Source organism: Chinchilla lanigera, unplaced genomic scaffold (genome assembly GCF_000276665.1).
Source record: "Chinchilla lanigera isolate Chin_1 unplaced genomic scaffold, ChiLan1.0 scaffold00045, whole genome shotgun sequence".
Taxonomy (NCBI): domain Eukaryota; kingdom Metazoa; phylum Chordata; class Mammalia; order Rodentia; family Chinchillidae; genus Chinchilla; species Chinchilla lanigera.
This window is the reverse complement of record NW_004955446.1, coordinates 13841660-13864459: the sequence shown is the minus strand read 5'-3', so window position 1 is coordinate 13864459 and position 22800 is coordinate 13841660. Positions and strand designations below refer to the sequence as shown.

The window sequence follows — 22800 nt, the reverse complement described above, 5'->3', positions numbered from 1 at the left end:
GCGGCGAGGGCGTCGATGTGAGGTGCGGGGACCTCGCCTTTCTTGGAAACTTCCGTTCTGCGCTGAGGAGAGGGTCTTTGGGGGAGGGGTTGTCTCCGGCGCTGCGAGGCGAGCCTCAGCCCCGGTGCGGGGGAAGTCTCGCTGAGCGCTCGCCCCGCTTTGCGCGGCGCTGCCAGTGTCACCTGTCCGCGCCCCGCCCCGAGACCTTGCTGCAAGGTCGGCTCCGCCGTTCTCCTCCAGGGCTTGAGTGGTGATCACCGGGTCTCTGCCCAGAAAGATTGTTTTACTCATCAGTCTGCACGGGAAGAAAACTTTTTAGGAGCCCAGTGTCAGTAAAATATTATTTTTACTAGTGTTAGAAGGTATTCTTACATTTTTCTAGTCTAGGTATGGAACCTAGGGCCTCCCATGCCTAAGCATGAGTTCTACTATTGAACTGCAACCCCAGCCTAGGAAGGTAATTTTTTAAAAGGCTTGGTGCTAGAATCGGGAGGTTTCCCATCTATCCACAGTTTTACTGAAACGTCACAATAATTCAGAGATTCTTATGGTATTGCCTCGAAGCACTTTTTGTGATGGTGATTTTTTAAAAAATACATTACCTAATCCCTTATTTCCAGATTTCACCAAATTTTCCTCAATTTGTTGTAATGCTAACACCATACACATGTATTTGCGTTTTTGTTGTAGTGCTAACATCATACACATATATTTGTGTAGAAGCAGTATGTTTTATCGCTTTTTTCACAGCCTGTTAATATAAACCAGGGGCTTATATTTAGGGTCTGCTGCATGCTCTGGAGACTACTAAATGATTAGTATAATGATAACGGTGAGACGAAGTGTAGGATGGAGAGATGAGAAAGATGGGAGAAAGGTGGGTGGTTAAAGATTTAAAAGGATTTAATCAAATGCTTATAATTGTTACACACTAAATAAAAGTGTAAATAAAAGGAATACAGAATTAAAACGAGTTAATTAGAACTTTTGGAGGTGAATATTATTAAGGTTTTAAACAGGTGTTATTTGATAAAGAAGGCGGTGTCCTAGGCAGGGTCTGGTTTATGAAAGATTTGAAACCAATAGAAGAACAGTACTTACATGTATGGACTACATACTTAGTATAGAGTCGGTGAAAAGTAAAGGGTCTCAGATTAGGGGAAAGCTGAAAGATATATTTTAAAGTGTTCCACATACAGGGAATTTAAGGAGTAGGAAGTAGTCTCTCAGGTGAACTATGCCACTGGTTAAGGGTTAGTATAATTCAGTAACTTAATATAGCAGTAAACCATTTTTTTCATTTGTACGTTATAGGGCAGTGGGGGTGGTGAACCTATGGCACACCTGTCACTTGTTTTTCTTTTAAGACAAAAGATGTTAATGTATGAGTTGTTTTTTTCTAAACTAAAGCCTCCGTATTCAGGTTTCATTGCCGTGTTGGCACTGTGCAATACATAAGTGGGTTTTGGGTTGCAGTTTAGGCACTCATCTCTAAAAGGTTTCCCATCGCTGTCTTGGGAATAAGTTTTGTGATCACAAATGCTAATGTATTCCGGATAGCCCTCGAGGTGAAAATAAGTTGGAGAGGACTGTTATTGATAGGTGCATTAAATCATGTCAGCATATCTAAGTTAAAGGCGTTGCTGATCATTTTGTCAGCAAATATAGTAGTTGAAATTAAGACAGTGTTAGATGTAGCCCATTGGATTTGAAAAAGTTAAGTGGAAGGAGACCAATTAATGGGCTACATATAAAATTTATTTTATTGTCATGCTTGAAAATTTGCAAATAACATTACAGGTGTCTTGAGTAAAAATACGGGAGAATGGAATCGATAAGGCTTGTGGTAAGGAGGATAATAGCGACCATAAGAAAAAATGCTAGGGGGCTGGGGATTTAGCTCAGTGGCAAAAGCGCCTGCCTGGCAAGCGCAAGGTCATGAGTTCGGTTCCCGGTACCGGAGAAAAACCAAAAAAAAAAAAAAAGAAAAAATGCTAGAAAACAGCTGCTACATTAACATTTGATTCAATTATAGTATATTAGTAGAAAATAAAAAAGAAAACAATTTAAAAGCCCAACATCATATACACGAGAGAGAAAAGTTATTAAAATAGGGTGTGAGTGATTGCATCTGATCTAACTGAGCTTCTAATCTAGAGTGAGTACATTTCTTTGCTGAGCCTGAGGGAGGAGAAAACCTGATAAATCAGGCACATTTATCCTTACTTTTCCTAACTTTCCTAAGGGATTTTCCAGGGTAAACTTAAGTACTTAGGATATTAATCTATCAGCCAGATAAATTGGCACTGTGTGTCAAAATAATAATTCTTGGACTGAAGATATTTGCTTCATTGTTGTTACTCATTTTTTTCCTAATTTATTATTTTTATTTAAAATAGAATAATAAAAAAAAGAACAATAGCAAAATACCAGCAACATGGACACAAACGGAACAAAGTAAAAACAGTAAAAATGATACAGGGTTTCAGAACAAAATGATAGAAATTAACAATGGCTGTTATATTACAGTTGTTACTCATTTTAACATCTTCCTGTATACTAATCTCACCTAGCCCTTGGATAACTTGTCAGTTTAGACTAGGTCTGTGTTTGCTTCAGACATAGGTCTTAGGATGGTAGGTCCTCAGAAGATGTTAATTAATGATTGTGGTGCTGACAAATGTATGAGATCTTTTTTATGAAGCCTATTTTTGTGCTGGCTTTATTTTGCTGTTTTATTTTCCAATATGAAACTGAATCTGCAGGGACTGCCAATGAAGAAGTGGTCCTGAGACTGACAACCTTCTATGTGTATTACACCTTAGAGGAAAACATTTAAGAACAATAGGTTAGTGTCTATTTCAGATAATTTGGGCAAACATCATTATTAAATTCTTAGGAAAATTAAGTATTTTAATATGTGTTTGTCTGACTCTTATTCAGCAGTGAGGTACTGTTTTCATTGCTGAAATAAAATACCTGACCCTCAAAGTTAAAGGAAGAAAGGTTTATTTACTTTTCAATTTATAGAGGTTTCAGTCTGTGATCAGCTGGCTCCAAGGCATGGTAGCATGCAGAGAGATGTTGCAGAGGAGAAACAGTTCATGGCTGGCAGAAGGCAGCAAAGCAGGAAGTAGTGAAGAAGCAGCAAGCTACCACAGCAGTCCTCTTTCTGTCCTTTTATATTTCTAACCAGGCTTTACGTCTTTATGGCAGGTAGCACTCACATCCAGGGAAGGCCTTCCCATTACCCACTCTCTGAACTGTGCCAGACCAATCAGTGGGCTGATTTAGTAATCACACATCCTTGATTCCAGCATCACACACTTAATCCCAGCATGACACACTCTAGATACAGCCATCTCTAAAAAGCCCTATGTATGACCACATGAGGCTTTGGGAGCACATCTAGATACAAACCATAACCCTTCACTAAATCAATGCTAATTTTATTACTGGTTTGAATAGCTGTATTTTTTTTCTTTAATCTTGGTGATAGGTATTGTGATAGATTGTGTTACTGCTTAAAATATTCACTACCATTCCCTGTTACAGGATTATATATCTCTGATCGTTGACCAGTGACATGTGAGTGGAAATGATGTACCACACTACACTGAAGTTTTAAGAGCTGTTCTATACTTTGCTATATTCCTTTTCCTTCTGCTGTGAGATGGTCATATCCCAGGTGGATCTCCTCTTTCAGCTCAGATCCTGGAAATAATGACCACATGGAGCAAAACGGAAATTGATTCTTCTAAAATAAATGTATAAAATATAAATTGAGTGAAAAACTTTCATTGCAAGTGACAGATTGTTAGTTACTTCTGCATAATAACCTATATACTGACTTTATTTACACACACATTTGCAAGTGAGCAGATTTTATTACATAGACTGTTATGTCAATATTGAGGTCACAAGCCTTTTGAGGCTTATGTTTGTATACTACATAGCATCTAGGATAATGGTTTGCATGTAGTATGTAAATGCTTATCATATAGATAAGTAAGTACATATTTAGAGATGATTGGTTGTGAAAAAAAGCAATAAACCAGAGGTAGTATTTTCTATAAGTAGCTTCATCAATGCAAATTGGATAGGCACCATCCCACATAAATGTGAATAAAAAATATCTACAGTACATATTTTTTCCTAGTTATTTGTAGTGGTCTGAATTTAGGTTATTTATCCTGAACTCTCTTGACTTCTGAATTGCAATTGTCTTATGAATATATTTTATACTCATACACTTAGACAAATCTCCCAACTCTTCTTTGGTAGTCAGACTTTAAAAAGCAAGGTGCCCTTTTGCACCTTGCTTTTTAAAGTCTTGCTTTTTGCACAAGAATTCACTAATTCTTGTGAATTAGTTTATTTGGGAAAGGATGCTCATTGGAATATGAAAGGTCCTTTGGAATTAAAGTAACTAACTTCAGTTAAAGTTTTTAATAAGTGTGGGGCATAATGGAGAAAGATGGAGCAACTTGGTTCATGTGTACTGCCTGTTAGGAGAGGTGTGTTTGGGAGTATGTACAGAATTCAGACAGAATTGTACCAAAAATAGACCATTTGAAATAGAAAAGCTTCCAAAATTTATCATGATAAGTAGAAATTGAATATCATTTTTATGATACTTATTCTGAGCACAAATTAGTAATAGTAGCTAACATTTATTTTTAACAGTATATCATTCAGTGTGCCAAGGATTTCCTTTATATTATTTCATATATTTCCATAGTAACTCTGTGACTTGACAGTTTCTATCCTAATTTTTCAGATAAAGAAACAGGACAGAAATGAAATGGCTTATATTTGCATTGCTAGAAAATAGACTTAATCATCTAGATGTTGACTTCCACAATGAGAAATATTATTTCTGATAATAGTAAATTGAAACCTCAGTGTCTTCTGTTTTTTTTCTGCCTCTTCGCAAGATATATTCTTTATTCAAAAAACTTAACTTTTACTTTATTTCTTCTATATAGGGAAAAGAATTAATAATGGGAGTTGAGCTAAGGATATTTTTCCTAAGTTTTTGGTAAATTTTTATAGGTTACTGCACTATACTTTTTACCCTCTGAAACAAAAACACATATAATGCATGTATTAAATGAGGTATACTGAACATATTTTTTCTTATTCTAGTGGTCATTAGGAAAAACAGTTATTGTATTCTCCTTCCTTTAAAAATTATCAAGGATCTGTTACGCCTTCTGAGTTCCTGTGTCTGCTGTTCTGTTTTGTTTGAGGTACTTTGAACTGAGCTACTTCCCTGGCCCTTTTTCTGTTTTTTTATTTTGAGGAAGGGTCTCATTAAGGCAGGGCCCAAATATAAGATCCTGCTGACTTCAGCCTCCTGAGTTGTTGGGATTACAGGCATGCACCCCTGTGCCTCGCTCTTGTGTCTGCTTTTTAATCTTTCCACATTTTTCCTTGACCAGCCTGGTACCTTTCAGCAGTTTCACCACCCCTTTTCATTTCTCATGTGCTTGACTGTCAAGCAGCTAAACCTATTAAAGTGTGTAAAATCATATAGGCTTAATGAAGCTGTAATGATAGTTGGAATGATTAAAATCTTGAGCTCTTTTAAGGTTGACACATTATTGCATTAACCCTTGAGCTCTTATACCTTTTTTTATTTAGTTTGCAGAGTTCAACTAAGCCTGGAACTTTCCTGGGATTGTGCAGTGGCCACAGTCATTACAGTGTTTTCATCTAAATATTTGTGTATTGTAGCAAACTGTTCTAAGTCATTTTTACTTTAATTAATGATAATAGTAATTTAGAGGTCTTGTTTCAAATTGTGGTCTTTTATTTTTATTTTACTTTTGTGATACTGAAGATAGAACTGAGAGGGTCTTCACACTAAACTATATCCTTGGGTCTTTTAAAAATTTTTATTTTGAGGCAGGAACTTGCTAAATTGCCTACGCTGACCTCAAACTTTAATCCTCCTGCCTCAGCCTTCCAGTAGACTGGTATTTCACGCATGTTTTACTACACATGGCTGAAGTTCTATTTTAGTCCTTGAGTATTTTAGTAGGTAAATATAAACTGAGTTACTCAAAGGTAATCTTACCAGACTTAATTTTTCTTTTATGGCATACTTCTTCAGTTTAAGTGTTTATTGTGTATCAAAATCACCTGTTTGCTGTGCGGTAACATTGTACAAAATTCAGATGTCTTGGTCCTGATCTGTTGGTTCTGTAAGGTTAGCTTGAGGCTTAGCTCTGCTTGGAAGATCTGACTGTGATTCTAATGGGAAGCAAGAACTGAAAACTACTGATTAAAAATTTAGTTTTCATGTTACATCTATATAGACTTGAAAATGCACTGTACTTTTTTCCTTGGGAGAGGGATTGGGAAGATTTATAAAAAGTAAACAAAATTGCTTTTATTTTGTAAAGTTTGCTAATCTAAATTAAGGCTTTTCTTCTATGTACTATACAGAGGCTTTTTCTAGGAGAAAAATTTTTAGAGGCAAAGAAGGCACTTTGATAATTTTGGAGAAAGTAGGCCATGTTACTCCACACTAGAAACTCTTGTTCTTTCTTTTGGAAGGGCTCAGGTTTAATGTAGTACAGCTGTTGAACTCTGCCCTTGAAATTTTTAAGAAGTGTTTTATCCGTTAAAATGGAAATGGGTTTGAGGGAGGTGGTCTTTGGCTAGATGTACTCTTAAGAAAGTTGCTTGCTTCTCCAGAGTTGTTTCAGTGATTAGAAATGTTTCAAACATTGGGGAACACAGTCTTTGAGAATAAAGATCTGGCTGCTTTTGTAATATGTTTCACTGTATCTTTAACAAAGCCAGATGAAGAGTTTATTTGTATTTTCTAGGGCTGGAAAAATGTTCTTTTCTTTATTCAGCCACTCCATACATAATAAGTAAAGGGTCCTTGAATAGGGCTTACTAGACAAAAGATCTTGTTCTAGATGACTGTTCAGCAAACCATATGCTTCTCCTAAAAATGTCAGTCTGTCTTGATGAGCTTTAAAGTGAATGCAGATGTTTTGAATCTTCTGAGGACTACCACTGTTGAGTGTAAAGAGTACTTCATTTAGAAGAGATTTTTTTCAATATGCTTATAGAAATTTGCATGAAATTTATAACTTTTGTTTTTAATGAAATTAGTCTTAAACACTAGCATTTTGAATTTAATTTTAATATCCTTTCATTGGAGAAATAAAATACATTTCAGTATGGCTTTTGTTAGAATCTTATATTATTCAATCATTTTAAAAATATGGAACATAAAAGCTTTTAATATTTTTATGCAATGAAAAGTGATATTTTTATCAGGAATACCTTTTATATGTTCAATACCTTCTATCATCATAGGTTAACTCTAGAAGTTATAGTTAATAGATGTATAAAATATTTGAGTTGGAAGAGAACTACAGGATCATCCAGTCTAACACTTTAGTGCAATAATCTATAGAACTTTCCACTTTTTGATTATCTAGCTGTTGTGGAATCTAGCTGTTGAGGAATTTCCAGTAGCTGTAGAAAATACTATACTTTTAGACTCATTGGTAAGTACATTTTTCTTTGAAAACATGCACAAGTCTAACCCTGTGTCCTTCATATAATTGGAGACACATTCTTCCTGCAAGTCTGTGTACTTACTCTTCAGTTTGCTTAGTCTTTATTAATAAATAGATTTCTTGATACTTTACTGCCTCTTGGTATCTGTAGGATGGTTTTTGTATTGTTGGTGTCTTTCTTTGAACTGTATACTATATTTTTAATTAAATCACATTATTATTAGAGGTCATGGTCATTCATTCATTACCCCTAAAAGACTCTCCTATATTAACCCTCCTTGATTCCTAAAATCCCTGGCCAAAGTTATTTTTTCTTCATAGTTTTGTAATGTTGAGACTGCAATATAAATGGAATCATACGGTATATAACCTTTTGAGATTAGCTTCTTTACTGAGCTTACTGCCTTTGATAGCCATCCAAGTTGTTCTATATTTGGTAGTTCATTCCCTTTTTACTAAGTAGTATGCCATTATGTGGATGTACATTTGTTTATCCAGTCACCTGTTGAAGGACATACGAAATATTTCTAGTTTTTGGCAATTATAGAGCTTTTGTAAGCAGTTGTGCAGAGTTTTATGTGATATGTGAATATAATTTCGTTTCTCTAGAGGAGATATGTGGAGAGGTGATTCTTGGGTCATAGGTGAGTGTATGTTTAACGTTATAAGAAACTGTCAGCTGGGTATGGTGGTGCATGCCTGTAATCCCAGCCCTCAGGAGGCTGAGGCAGGAGGATTTCTGTGAGTTTGAGGCCAGCCTTAACGACATAGTAAGACCCTGTCTCAAAAACAAGAAAAAGAAAAAAACTGTCAAACCAACTTTGAGTGATTGTACCATTTTGCTTTCTATCACCCATGTATAAAAATTTTAGTTTTGTATCCTATTAACATTAGTAGTCAGTATTTTTTAATTTTAGCCATTTTAATAGCTGTGTAATGGTATTCAAGGGTTTTATGTTATGCCAACTTTATTGACCTGTAACTCATATATCATAAAACTTAGTCTTATGAAGTGCACAGTTTGATAATTTTTAATATACTCAGAGTTGTACAACCATAACTGTAGTCACTTAGAACATTTCCGTTACTCGAAAAAGAAACCCCGTTCCTATTGCCAGTCACTCCTTGTTTCTCTCTTCCCCTCACTCCTGAGTAACCACTAATCTACTTCTGTCATACAAATGTAATCATGATGTAAGGTCTTTTGTGGCTGGCTTTTTACTTGGCATAATTTTTCAAGATTCATCCTAAGTTGTAGATATATTAATACTTTATTCTTTTTATTAATGAATAATTTGAACATACCACATTAATGAAATCAGTTGATAGACATGGGTTGTTTCTGGGTTTTGGTTATTAACAAGGAACAATCTATGAACATCTGTGTACAAGTTTTTGTATGAATGTATGTTTGCATTCTTTTGGGTATATACCTAGGAGTATAATTGCAAAATAATGTGATAACTGTGTTTACCTTTTTGAGTAAGTGCTAGATTGTTTTCCAGAGTGGCCACACCATTTTATATTCTCACAGCAGTGAATGAAGGTTCCAGTGTTTTTGTGATCTAATACCTGTGAATATCTTTTAAAAATTACATCAACAGATTGAATATAAAGTGATATTTTGGCTTTGCATTTTCATGATGGCTAATTCATTGTAGTTTTAATTCACATTATCCTAATGGCTGATGATAGTAAACTTTAGTAAAGTGTCTGTTCGTGTCTTCGCCCATTTTTTAAATTTAGTTGTTTATTTTCTTACTGCTCAACTTTGATAGTTCTTAAAGCATTCTAGATAAAAGTACTTTGTCACATAGGAAGAAAAATTTTTTTCTCTACTCATCCTAGGTTGAAGCCCCTATAACAAAAAAGACAGATTTCTAACAAAAGAACTTGATAGACATTTGCTTAATAAAGTTTTACCTAATTTGAAAATTTCCATTAGGAAATGAAGACCAGAGTAACAGTTAATTCTTTGTATATTTATGCTTAGGTTTGATGAATAGTGGGTTGTCAAGGAGAGATGTGATAGGGCAAAAAGGGTGTGATCTAATAGTGGTAAACTAGGAGAAACTTAGCAAGGCCTGTTTGTTCAGATTCTTCTGTGTAACCCTTCCTCATCATAGAACAAGATGTTACAAGCCTGCAGGTATAGGGAGAGCATCTTCAAATGGGGATCTTATGACCTACTTCAGGGAAGGTTGGACAGTCCTTCCCGTTTTATAACGTGCTTTGAGGAAGGAGGAATAGGGGAAGGAGATCCGAGAGACCTCACTGCTTCTGCTGTTTTTCACAATGACAAGTTTGCATATTTTGTAGTTTTGTGTCAGACATGTAGTTTGCAGATACTGTCTCTGAATCTGTAGCTCTTCAGTCATGTGTTTTGTTTTGTTTTTTCTTCCCCCTCATGCTGGGGATCAAACTCAAGGCCTCTGGCATGCTAGTTTTCTACTACTGAGCTGCATCCCCAGCCCTTGATGGTCTTTCACAAACTAAAAGTTCTTAATTTTGATAAACTCCAGTTTAGCCCTTATTTTCTTTTATAAATTGTACTTTGCTGTACCTATGAGTTCTTTGCCTAACCTCAAGCAATGACGGTTTTTTTTCCAGATATTTTCTTTTTGAAATTTTGAAGGTTAGATCTTTGATTCATTTTGAGTAAACTTTTGTATAATGTATGAGTTCTGTTGCATGAAAAAATGTTCAGTATTGCTGGCCATTAGAGAAATGCAAATTAAAATGACTCTGAAATTTTATTTTACTCCATGGCAGACAGCAATGGCAGACAGCAAGAATTGAATAATAATTAATGCTGGTGAGGCTGTTTTGAAAAAGGAAACCTTCTACATTGGTAGTGGGATCTTATGAACTAGTACAGTACAGACATTATGGGAATCAGTATAGAGATCCTTCAGAAAGCTAAAAATAGAAATTCCACTCAATACAGCTATTCTCCTACCAGGTATCTTTTCAAGAGAGTTAAGGACATCTTATTATAGCAATACATGAATACCAGTATTAATAGCAGCACAATTCATAGTAGCTAAATCTTGGAAGCAGCCTGTATGTCCAACAACAAACAAATGGATAAAGAAAATGTGGTATTTATACATAAATAATACTGTACCATAAAGAAGGATACATTTGAGTCATTGGTAGGAAAGTGGACACACCTTGAAAAGTGTTAAGTGAAATAAATTAGACACACAAGTATAACTACTGTATAGTTTCTCTCAGATGAGAAACCCAAAGTATAAATAAAGAAGAAAATAAAAGGAAACAGGGAGATAGATCTTTTCCAAATGGGAAAGAAACCAGGAGATGGAGGGAAGTGGGGAGGGCAGGAAGAAAAGCGATGTGAAAAAGAATTAAAATGTGTCATGTACATGTACCAAATAACCACAATGAAAGTCGTCCTTATGTATCTCAAACATGTACTAATAGAATTTTAAAAAGGCAAAATAATGTGAAGTTTATGTCAGGGTTCTAATTCTATTTAAAGATTCCTTCTCAATTTGTTTGTTTGTTTATTTAGTGTTTGGATCTCTAGGGCCCTGTGGGTGTTACGCAAGTGCTCTACTATTGAGCCACACCCTCAGTATGTTTAATAGCCTTTGTACTTTTGTGGGCAGTTGTACTGATTTGGGCGTGATTTTGTGTTCTCTTTGTTTCATTGATCTAAATTTCTTTGGCAGTACCACACAGTTTTATTACTGTAGTTTTATAGTAAATGTACTTTGATTTCTTCCAACTTCATCCTTTTTTATAATTTTTTAAAGCTATTCTAGTTGCTTTTCATGTAGACTGTAGAATCAGTTTGTCTATATTTGTGAAAAGTCCTGTTAGGGTATTAAGTAGTAGTGCTTTTCATTGTAGATTCATTTAAGGAAGTTGAACATTTTTACTGTGTTGAATTTCCCAGTTCATAGGTCTGTCTCTTCATATATTTATTGATTTATTAGTGTTTTATAATTTTGAATATAAAGATCTTATATATATAGTATTAGATTTATTGTATGTAATTTTTGGAAGCCATGGTAAAATGGCATTTTAAAAAAATTCCATTTTCTTTTTTTATTGGTATATGTTTGTAGTAATAATGATTACATTCATTGTGAGGAGTTATATTTCCTTAACACACTTTAATTCACTTCTTATCCCCTGTCTCCCTGCCTTCATTTCTTGGACCCTATTCTTACTTTTTTTGGGTATGTTTATAGTATATAATTGTCATGTTCTTGGTACATGTACACAACACATCACAATTTCTTTTTTTTTTTTTTATCTCATCCCCCCCCCTTGGTTCACTTTGCATATGTTAACCATCTATGTTGCTGTTTCTTTTGTCAGTCTTTCAGTTTGCTCTTCACATTTTGCGTTTCTCATATAAGAGAAACTGTGCAGTACTTAAGCTTTACTGTACATTGGCTTATACTGTGTATAGAAATACTATTTTTATGTGTTGATTTTGTAACCTGCAATTATGCTTAATTCACTTGCTGTATAATTTTTTTGTATATTCTTTGGCAATTTTCTAAGTAGATAAGTGAAGTGAAGTTTGGAATACAGACAACTTATTTCTTCCTTTCCAATCTCTAGGGTTTTTAATACTTGTTTTTTTAATTTCTAAGAGGCTGTTAAATAGTGTGACAATAGACATTTTGTCATTTACCAGTCTTTCAGGGAAAGCATTCAGTTTTTCTCAATGAAGTTTAATGTTAGCTAAAATTGTTTTTGATTTTGTGTGTGTGTATGTGTGTGGTGTTTGTTTGTTTTTGTAAAAATTCCCTGTATTAGATTGAAGAAGTTTCCTACTACTACTGGTTTGCTGTTAGTTTTTGTCTTGAATAGATACAATATTTTTTTAATGCCTTTTATGCATCAGTTTGTGTATTTTTTCCCTTTAGTGTTAAATATGATAGATTGTGTTGGTTGATTTTTAAATGTTGAACCAGCTTTGCATTCTCAGAATAAACTCCACTTGGTCATACTGATCTTTTCACTTATTTACCATTTGATTTGTTTAAAAATATGTGTGTTTGTATGTATGTATATATGTTTGTGTTACTGAGGATTAAACCCAGGGAGTACTGAACTATAGTCCTTTTTATTTTATTTTCAGCCAGGCTCTCCCTAAATTACCCTTAACGTTTTTGAGTGTGAAAGTCAGACATCTGTTTTAAGTAACTGATGGAAGTCTTGTAATCTTCCTACCTCAGCCTCCTGAATAGCTGAAATTACAGGGGTATACCATCAGCCTGGCTGATTTGTTTAAACTTTGTTGAGGATTTGTACATCTGTGTTTATGGATACTGAGCTACGAGTTTCAGGATGGACACTGAGTTTTCTTGTTTTGAATTATCTTTGTTTATATCAGAATGATGTTGGATGCAAAATGAGCAAGAAAATATTTTCTTTTGACTTGCTTTAGTTTCATCCCACAGATTTGGCTATGTTGTATTTCATTTTCATTTAATTTAAAATATTTTTTTACTTTCCTGGAGATTTGCTTTTGATCATAAATTACTTGGAAGTGTTTTGCTTAATTTTCAAGTATTTGGATGTTTTCCTCTTTTATTACTAATTTCTAGTTTAATTCTGTCATGTTCTGAGAAATTACTTTCCTGGGATTCCCTTTATATCAGTGTCCATCCTGAAAGTCATAGCTCACCTTACCTTGCTCTATAGCACCGTTCCACCAGAAACAAGGACCAAGGGACTAGAGGTCAGAAAGAAAAGAAAAGAAAACAAAACACTGGGTTGGCTCCACCTACTTAGAGTCACAACTTTGGTGAATTGAAAGAACCAGCTTTCTAAGTGTGGGCTCTTGCAGATTTACATTGTTACCACTTTATGTGGTTATAGGATTACCTAAACCTGATACATGGTATATGCCAAAAAAGGGAAAAGAAAAAAATAAATAGGTAATTTCCATGCTCAGAAGTTCCCTTTCTTTCTCTTTGGGCCAGAATGTTTCTCCTGTAGAAGTGCTCACATTGGGTTTCCAGCTGGGTTAAGTTCAGGCAGAAGAAACTTGAGGTGGGAAAAAAAAAGTAAATTCACTGCTAGTTCAGTGATGCTTTGTATACTGTTGCTATTCCATGCCTTGCCTGCTATTTATTTTTCAGAGTCTCCAAATAGCTGCCCCATGCATCCTGTCCAGATATTATCTTCAGTGGGAGAGACAGGGCTGAGGGTGCTTAGCATTTCTTACATAGAACCAGCTATCCTATGAGGAATAACTTTTAAAGCTAAATTTTAATATTTTTTATACATTAGCATACCTGAATCCAGTATCCAGGGTCTTCACATTGAGCTATATCCCCAACCCTTTTTAATTTTTCTTTTGAAGCTTTGAGACAGAGTTCCAATAAGTTGCTAAGCTGCCCCAGGAGGGCTCAAACTTGTGATCCTCCTGCCTTAGCCTTCCAGAGTACTGGGATTAAAGGTGTGCACCACCCTGCCTGGCCCAGGCCCTTTTTTTAAAATTATAATTTGTGCATGTCTTTTTCTGAGTGATAGTTACTACTTCAGATAATTTTTTTCCTGTATGGCAAAGATCACAACTGATGGACTTTTTTTTTCATGCTAACATTTCATACCTTTAACACCAGAGAAGCACTGAAAAATCTCTCATACCAAGCTTAATTCTGGGGAGGAGTTAGGCCTTTAGCTCAGTGATGGAGTGCTTGCCTATCATGCATGCGCTCAGGGCTTCATGCCCAGTGCCATCACCACCACCAAAAAGGAAAAAAAAAAAAAAGATTCAGGTGAAATATTTCAGATTAAGTAGCCACGGGGTTTACTACAGTATACTCTTATAGCCAATATTTATAATTCTGCTTCTACTGTTGTATGATATATGTATGTCATAGAAATGGCTATAGTCAAATGTTATGAAGGCTGTCACCCTCTTCTCCAGTAAAAATTAACAGAAATATTTTACATCGTATTATCTTTAAGCAACAAATAAAACTTATATATAATGTGCAGGCTGACCTTCCTCTGTAAGGTTGCATTTCTACAGACTTTACTAGTATGTGTGCTCTAGGAATATCTGCTTTAAGGGTTAGCATTGTTGAACAAGGGCTAAGAAAATCATTTCTTAAAGTCTTGTGAAAGACTTTGTCTTTGTTTGACTTTTCCTAAAGTAGAATCTGAGTCAAGGAATGGGTCTAGGTGGTTTATTTAAAAACTGATCTGGGAAGTAGGTGTGAGAAGCCTGGGAGTGAGACAGAGAAAGAAAAAAACAAGTATGGTACTGCTGTTGTTGCTATGAGCTATAAAGGTTTAGGTCCACTGGAACCTCTGCAGAAGCTTGCAGAATGCTTCTCAGTATTGGCCATTTGAAGGAGGGAAGGCTTGAACACTTAGGCATAAACTATCATTTCCTTTGGCTAAAAGTGTCAACTGTTCTGTACCTGCAGCTGTACTTGTGCTTCTGAAGACCCTGAAGCATAATAGTTCACTTGAGGTGGGATGCTAGAGAATAACAGGAGCCTGTGCTCCTACAGCTGTGACTGAAATGACAAATGGGCCAAAGGAATGTATTGTCATCACGAAAGATATCTGGTACAGACGTCTTTGTAACTCAGGAGTCTATAATCTCTTTTTTTGTGAAGGTGCTAATAATAATAATGGTTCTAATAGCTATCATTTATTATTTACTCAGGCACCACAGTAATTGTTTTATATGTTATTTCATCCCTTTAAAGTGAATGATCTCATTTTAGGTAGTTCGTGGACAATTATATTATAGTTTTATATATTCCCAGGATTATAAAATAATTCATGCTTATTAAAATTTGCTTTGTGTACCTATTCTGTACTACATAACAGATCTAGAAATTGAGATTATATAATTTACTTGTTTTAGAAGTTCTCAAGGGAAGAGATATTTTCTTATATTTAAGTCATTGATTAAAGAATTTATGACAGCAAAATCTTCCACTGCTCTTGGCAGGGTTGACCAGGGGCAGTGTATAGTATAACATCTCAGTAAACAAAGTACAATCTACAGAGTTTTATTTAAATTTGAAAATATTAAAGAGCAATCTACAGAGTTTTATTTGAATTTGAGAATATAGTAGGTAAGTCTAGGGTCCAGTAGCCTACATGATCTCATTTCCTCGCGTGACATGTTCTCTCTTTACTGATGCTGCATGAAAGATTCAAGACTAAAGAGAATTTTCTTTGACAGCTTTTAGGCTCTTGATCCTGTCCCTCTCTCATTTTTGACTGATTACTGTGGTGGTAGTCTTATCTCAGTTATTCATGTCTTGATGTCTTAGCACTGAGATGGATACAACATGCATCTGAGGTTATTTCAGAATTTACCTCTTTCTTTAGTTGAAAATTAAAACATTGTTACTCTATTGCTGATAAATTTCATCCTAGATACTGCTTGTAAGTGGTCTTTCATTAAACTTCATAAGTATTTGTTTTGGTTCTAAATTTAGTCTTTTGGTTTAGAGTTCAAATCAATGTGACTAACTCCTTTAATAATGTCATACCATTATCTAATTCTAGCATGAGGAAGCACTACTCTCCAGAACTTTTCTAGTAAATGTTGATTTAGCTGTGCTGTTATGCTGTATTCTTAGTGTTCTCATACTTACGTTACTTTATTGGATTTATCACATCAGTCTAGCATAGTAGTTAAGGGCACAAGTTTTGGAGTCAACCCTACTTGCATCTGAGTCCCAGCATTAATCCTTCTTAGCTTTGTGCTTTCTTGGTTCCTGTTTCTTATTCTGTAAAACAGGCATAATAATCATCGTTTTGTAAAGTATAGAAAGTACACAGTGTAGTGTCTGTTACATGCCAAGTGCTTAATAAGTTGTAACAACATTGCCATAACCTTTCTCTTCATCACTTTTCTTTTGTAGTTTTTCTTTGCCTTTTTGTTTTCTTTCTTTTTTCCCTACTTTTTTTCTCTTTTAAAATTGTGTCTAGCTTCCATTTCCACCTCCTAGATTATCAGAATATCCTGAATTTTGTCTTATTTATTCATAGTATTTTATTCATGAGTATATAAAATCATTTTTGCACCTGGCTTTTTCCAGATTGTGACCTCCTGTGCACTTCTCAACCCAAAACTATCTATGGCATCCACCATTCTACTCAAATAGCTTTCATCAAGGTCAGCAGTGACCATGTTACTAAGTCAAATACTCTCTTCAGTTGTCATCTTACATAACCTTTGCAATCCAAAAGATAAGTTGTTTATTTTTTATTTTTTATTTTTTCCAATACGGAGGAACCCAGAGCCTTCACACTGGGCTACACCCCCAGCTTTTTTGTTTGTTTTATTTGTTCGTTTGTTTTTTTAGACAGGGTCTCACTATGTCCTAAATTGCTGAGGTTGGTTGGCCCGGGATGTAGCTCAGCCGCACAGCACATGCTTGGCAAGTGCAAGGTCCTCAGTTTGATGCCCAGTACCAAAAAAAAAAAAAAAAACCAAAAAGCACAAGCCAAAATGTTAACTGTCCCTCAGATAAAGGACTTCTATCTAGAACATATAAAGAATTGCAAAAAATTAGGGCCCCCAAATTCAAAGACCCAAACCAAAAATGGCATCTGAGATGAATACACACTTCTCAGATGAAGAAATACAAATAGCAAATTAATACATGAAAAAATGTTCAGCATCATTGATCATTTGAGAAATGCAGATTAAAGCAGCACTGAGATTCCATCTCACCCCAGAAAGAATAGCTATCATTAAGAAGTTGACCAATAACATATGCTGGTGGAGTTGTGGGGAAGAAGGAACCTTTCTCCACTGGTGGTAGGAGTGTAGACTGGTGCAACCACTGTGGAAATCAGTGTGGAGATTCCTCAAAAAACCAGGATTAGAGGTCTCATTCGACTCAGCTATCCCCCCTCTGGGTATCTTCCCAGAATTAAAAACATCATACGACAGCTATATATACCATACCTATGTTTATAGCAGCACAATTTGTAATAGGCAAATCTTGGAAACAACCCAAATGTCCATCAACTGAGCAATGGATAAAAAAGATGTAGTTTTTTATATACTGGAGTACTAATCATCTATAAAAAAGGATAAACTTGAGGCTTTTATAGGTAAATAGATGGAACTTGAGGCAATACTCATAAGTGAAATAAATCTGACTCGCACGTGTAAACATTGTATTGTCTCTCTATGTAAGAAACTGAAAGAGGGGCTGGGGATTTAGCTCAGCGGCAAAGCGCCTGCCTGGCAAGTGCAAGGTCGTGAGTTCGGTTCCCGGTACCAGAGAAAAACCAAAAAAAACAAACAAACAAAAAAAAAAAAAACAAAGAAACTGAAAGAGTAAATAAGGTCCAAAGTATACAGTAGATATCGTGAAAGAGAAAGAAACTGCTCTAAAGGAAGGAACAGCGGAACGGGGGAAAGGAGAAAAGAAGGAAGGGAAAAAGAATATATATAAATATATATATACACATATGCACATGTACAAGATAGCTAAGATAATTATACTATTAATTTCTGTTAGTTCATTGAAAAGAACAATTTATACTTAAATTGTTTGATCAATTTTGCATGCTTATATCTTGAAATCTGAGCTAACAATATACAATATAATAATCATTGTTAATTTCCTCTTGTTTTGAAATTCTGTATCGTTGTTTTTATTGTTTTTTCCTCTTTAAAATAAATCATTTGCCCAGGTTAGGCACAAATTTGCAGTCTTCCTGTGTCAGTTTCCCAAAGTACTGAGATTATAGGCATGTATCATCATGCCTTGCTTTCTTATTTTGAAAGATTCTTCCTTGGACTTTTGTTTGGCTTTCTTCTTTCTCTGTTATATTTGAATATTTTGATCATTCATTGAACTGCCAGCATTTCTTAGTGTTGGATTTATAGCACTTATTTGATATGCACATGAATATATGTGTGTTAGGAAGAATAATAACAAATGAATTCTTGTAAAATTATTATCCAGTTTACCATCTGTTTACAATAAAGCCTGCTGAACTAGCCTATATCATCCACACATTTTACTCAAAAAATTCAGCATACTTACATGGTAACTAAAAAAGGATAGAGAATGTTTAAAAAATATTTGAAAATGCAAGTTAATAATGACATTATTCTACTAAGCAATCACTGAGTACTCAACTAAACAAATAATGAATTTGTGAACTGGCTTATTAAGAGATGGTATGTGGGTCTCCATGGGGCGGGGGTGTCCTTCCTAAAGAATTTCATATTTGTAATTTGTTCCTGATTTTGCTCCATGCCTAACATTGACTTTAGTACCTGCTATCTATTTAAAATGTGATTCTGTGTCTTTTTCCTTAATTCTGGACACTTAGATCTAACCAGGACAGCTCCACATTGCACTTTATCAGCATATCTGAAACAATTTGCTGATGATCATTTCCTTCCCCACTGTACTCATTTTCCTTGTCAGTTACTTTTCACCAGCACTCATAAACCAGTTGTCTTGAACTAGAAACCTATGTATTATTATTATGTCCTCTTTCTCTTAGCCCTCGTATCAATGCATTAAATCCTAATATTTATTTTCCTCCTATTCATTTTCTTTTTTTTTTTTTTGGTCTTTTTTGAGACAGGGTCTCGCTATGCAGTTCAGGCTGACCTTGAGCTCACTTTGTAGCCCACGCTGGCCTCGAACTCACAAACAATGATCCTCCTGCCACAGCCTCCCTAGTGCTGGGATTATAGATGTGTGCCACTACGCCCGGCTCACTTGGCATTTTTTGCTAACATTACAGCTATTGTCCCCCTGCCTTGTAACTCACCTCCATGTGATCCTAGTTTGTACTTCATGTTCCTATAGGATTAAGTCCATGCTTTCTGAGTATGTCAGAGTTTTTCATATTCCCTGCTTAGATCTTCTATTCGTTTCTTTGTATTCATAGTTTTCTCAATTTCCTGCTGTCCTAGTCTCCAGCTGTGCATTCTGTATTTTAGTATTTCTGAGCTACTGTATTTGGAATTCTTGAATGCTCTGTCTTCTACAGTTAAGGTTCTGTCTTCTTGGACCTTTTTTTCCCTCTTTCTCTGAGTGTTCTGTGACCCTGTGTTGTAGTTAGGGCTTAAAAGGGAAACAGTTTATTACCAGACACTTATTTTATAGGATTATTTTAATAATATTTACCCAAAGAGTCAAATGCAAAAGAGTGCAGGAGATCTGTCCACACACTAGAGACCCATGGAATCCAACTGAGGGCCTGGATCCCATGGCAGTGTCCCATATGAGTCAAGCTGAAGACCTAGAGCCTATGACAGTGTCCTCCATGAGTCCAGTTGGAGGCCTAGAACCCATGACAATGTCTCAAGCAAGTCTCTGTCAAGGATCTGCTCTGGGAAGGCCCAAAGATCAATGGTGGAAGCTAGAAAGTGTGCCAGCAGGAAGAAGGATGTGTGCCAGCAGGCTGAGAGCTCTGCACTGGAGCCAGGAAGCTATGCTCAAAGTAAGGACCAGAGCTGCCCCAAAAAGAACTGCAGCCATCCTCAGCAACAGCGAGGTCTGAAGCTCCTCTGATGTTAATAATAGCTCAGTTCAAATCAGGAAAACCAGCATGACAAGCTTCTCCAGGAGAATCAACAGCACACCATCTTCTCCAGTTCTCCTTTTATGCTGTTGGCAACAATCCTCAGTTGGGCCTTTTACACCCAGCACCAGCCTGTTCAGTTCAGCTGTGCTACAAGTTGACCATTAGTTAATCCACCACACCCTGCTTTCACCGCTCTGCCTATTTAAGACCTTGTCATCCTTTATGTGGCAGTTTAAACATCACTTTTATTGAGGAGTGCTGTTTGAACTCAGGGTTAGGTACTAATCCTCTGTAGTTTTAGAGCCCCCTTTTGTTACCTTTTACCTCTTTCTGGGTACAGATTGCATATGTCTTATCTGAAATTTTATGTGTGAAAAAACGTTTTATAGTGTCAGTTTTTCCACTTGTGCTGTCATGTGGTGCTTACAAAGTTGTCGATGTTGAAACATTTCAAATTTCAGATTATTAGATTAGGAGTGCTCAGCCTGTACTTTCTTTACTTCATTGTGACTGCCTACTAGTGTTTCTCTCTATCCTTAAAATCTTTAAGATTGGGAACTATTTTCTTCACATGTGTGTTTTCACAGCCTAGTGACAGTGCTTAGCATATTACATCTGTGAACTCATCTAATCATGGACTAGCATAGACACTTCTAACAGTGTCTTAGTATTTTAGTATACAGATAATACTATATCTTATAGATAATGTTGTATACTATATACTAGATAATACCGTCTACTATACTAGATAATACTGTATAGATAATATTGTATCTTATAGAGATAGTATCTCTATAACCAGGGTAGCATTTTAGCTGTTCTTTTTAAAAAATTAGTACAAACTGACAGTTATGGAGTTTGTACATGTATATAGCACATCTGCTTTGGTCCCCTTCCCTTTCTTTCTCTCCCTGCTCCCTCCATCTCATTCCTCTTCCCATTTTCATTGTTTCTCTTTTTCTTAGGAAATTACTATTTGGGTTTTAAATATATCCATCATGTACAATAACATTAAAGTTATTGAAAAATAATGACATAGTTTTATGATGTTGCATCTTCTATACTACTGAACAATTGTATTGCAGACTTTGTCTTTAGGAAATACTAAAATATTCACATACAGTTCTGTCTGAAAGAATTGTTTGTGTGCTTGGGATTTTATCAGAACATTAAAGTTTTTCTTGAGTGAGTGAATGAATGAATGAATATATGTTACAAGTCTTTGGTATTTCTGGTATTAAAGTAACTTTTTTTCCTAGAGTGAAGAGTCAGCTGGATAGCATTATGCTGTAGATTTTAGAATGGCAGAGTACTCAGTATGACTTTTGAGATAGAAAATTTACAAATTCAGTTTTCGTAGGAGACCACATTAAACACACCACAAATAGTTTTATTTAGTTAAATGTGTTCAGCTGTATTTGCCTTTGAAATAAATGCAATTCAAAAACAAAATCAATGAAAATTTAAGGCATATTTGAATATTATAGATATTGTTATGTTTTATCATTTCTTAATTTACTGTAAGGGAATTGGGGGACAATAAAATAAGAGGCATTGATAGACTATATCAGAAGATGAATTTATGACTTTTCATTGAAAATTGAAACTATAGGGTATGTGGTACTATATTTACATTTACAAATAAATTATGGTCATAGTTACCAAGACTGAACCTATGATACATAGATACTAAATGTGTGAATGATTCAAAGTAATATGATATGAAACATTTTAAACTATTTTCTCAATTCTGGGGCTTTGGCTGTCCAGTAAGAACTAAAGTATCTGTACAGAGAAAATCCTGTTGCATTCAACCACATCTTTCATTCCCCAATACAGATTTTATTTTCCTGCATGCATATAATAAATACCTTTTTCAAAGAAATTACCATTAGCATTCAAACCCATGACATGGAATTTGTTTATATGTTCCCACTCTAGTATATTATAAAATCGTGAAAGCCATCTGTTGGGTCTGGCATTGTGCATATGACATAGTAGATGTTTGATGAATTGAGAATAAGAATTAATGTCTTGGTATATATTCCTAAATATATATGGTCTGCAGAATTCAACTAAATTTTTAAAAAGTAAGTGCATTATTTTGTAGTTGATAAGTATTAATCCTTTCCAGGTCTTTCAAACTCCATTTCAGAGTGTCTATGTATTTATTTTTCTTCCTTTGATCCTCTTCTTTACTTCTTTTCATTTTGCTGGAGACTGAACCCAGGGTCTTGCATGTGCTAAGCATGGGCTCTACCATTGAGCTAAACTCCTAGTCCCACTATATTTTATTACTTAGATATTTACAAACATAACTAAAACTATTTTAAAGTTAAAAAAATTTGTGTAGGTGAATATTTTATAAATAATGGAATGTTTTCATGGAAAGTCAGTGCAAAATACTTATTTTCATGTGTTGTTTTCATGGTGATTAGATTGACTGTCTGATTAAATTGAGATTACGTATACAACTATGATAGTACTTGCCAAAACCTGACTTGGGCTGTTCATTAGGCAGTTTGTTATGGGAGATGATTAGCATTTCTAATACAGAACTATACTCTGTTCAGGTTTGTTAGTCTGCACTTTTATTGACTGGATTTGGATGAGTCTTATAATGATTGTTGACTTTTTCTTAAATGATTATGAAGGCCTGTAAAACTGTAGATTAATAATAAGCACGTTATTTTATTTGTAAAGCTAATCACTGTGAAGT

General features: G+C 35.1%; 1 protein-coding gene across 1 annotated transcript in view; it reads left to right on the top strand.

The window, feature by feature from the left end:
• Ndufs4 (NADH dehydrogenase (ubiquinone) Fe-S protein 4, 18kDa (NADH-coenzyme Q reductase)) overlaps positions 1-22800 on the top strand; it is a 99918-nt gene that overhangs the window by 365 nt on the left and 76753 nt on the right. The gene's annotated exons all lie outside the window — the stretch shown is intronic.